Source organism: Rhineura floridana, chromosome 3 (assembly GCF_030035675.1).
Source record: "Rhineura floridana isolate rRhiFlo1 chromosome 3, rRhiFlo1.hap2, whole genome shotgun sequence".
Classification (NCBI taxonomy): domain Eukaryota; kingdom Metazoa; phylum Chordata; class Lepidosauria; order Squamata; family Rhineuridae; genus Rhineura; species Rhineura floridana.
In genome coordinates this window covers 166,616,288-166,617,498 of record NC_084482.1, presented here as the reverse complement: position 1 = coordinate 166,617,498, position 1,211 = coordinate 166,616,288, and the positions used below count along the sequence as shown (strand labels likewise).

Here is a 1,211-nt window from a genome sequence, read left to right as displayed (position 1 = left end):
CTTCAAGTCGATTACAACTTATGGCAACCCTATGAATCGACAACCTCCAATAACACCTTTTATAAACCACCCTGTTCACGTCTTGCAAGTTCAGGTCTTTGACTTCCTTTATGAAATCAATCCATCTCTTGTTTGGCCTTCCTCTTTTTCTACTCTCTTCTGTTTTCCCCAGCATTATTGTCTTTTCTAGTGAATCATGTCTTTTCATGATGTGTCCAAAGTCTGATGACCTCAGTTTCATCATTTTAGCTTCTCTAACAATAGTTCTGGTTTAATTTGTTGTAACACCCAATTATTTGTCTTTTTTATGGTCCATGGTATCTGCAGGCCTACAGCCATATTAACCTGAACACACCCAATCTTGTCTGATCTGGGAAGCTAAGTAGGGTCAGGCCTGGTTAGTATTTGGATGGGAGACCACTTGGGAATAGCAGGTGCTGTAGACTTAGAGGAAGGCAATGGTAAACCACCTCTGAATACCTCTTACCATGAAAACCCTATGGATATATCTAAAAAAGATTCATAGGATCGCCATAAGTCGTAATCAACTTGAAGGCACATAACAACAACAAATGGTATATGCAAAGCTCTCCTCCAACACCACATTTCAAATGTTGATTTTTCTCTTATCTGCTTTTTTCACTGTGCAACTTTCACATCCATACATAGAGATTGGGGATACCATGATCTGAATTATCCTGACTTTAGTGTTCAGTGATACATCTTTATTTGAGGACCTTTCTTAGTTCTCTCATAGCTGCCCTCCCCAGTCCTAGCCTGCTTCTGATTTCTTGACTGTTGTCTCCATTTTGGTTAATGACTGAGCCGGGGTACTGATAATCCTTGACAAATTCAATGTCAACTTTAAAGTTACATACATTTTCTGTTGTCATTACTTTAGTCTTCTTGATGTTCAGCTGTAGTCCTGCTTCTGTGCTTTCGCCTTTAACTTTCAACATCATTCATTTCAAATCATTACTGGTTTCTGCTATGGTGTATGGTATTGTCTGCATATCTCAAATTATTGATATTTCTCCCTCCAATTTTCACACCTCTTCATCTTAGTCCAATCCTACTTTCCGTATGATGTGTTCTTCATATAAATTAAACAAATAGGGTGATAAAATATACCCCTGTCTCACACCCTTTCCGATTGGGAATCAATTGGTTTCTCCATATTCTGTCCGTACAGTAGCCTCTTGTCCAGAATA

At 38.6% G+C, this 1,211-nt stretch overlaps 1 pseudogene; it reads left to right on the top strand.

Annotated features, from left to right (window-relative positions):
• The first annotated feature begins 327 nt into the window (after nucleotides 1-327).
• Nucleotides 328-446, top strand: LOC133382515 (5S ribosomal RNA; annotated as a pseudogene).
• Nucleotides 447-1,211: the final 765 nt, after the last annotated feature.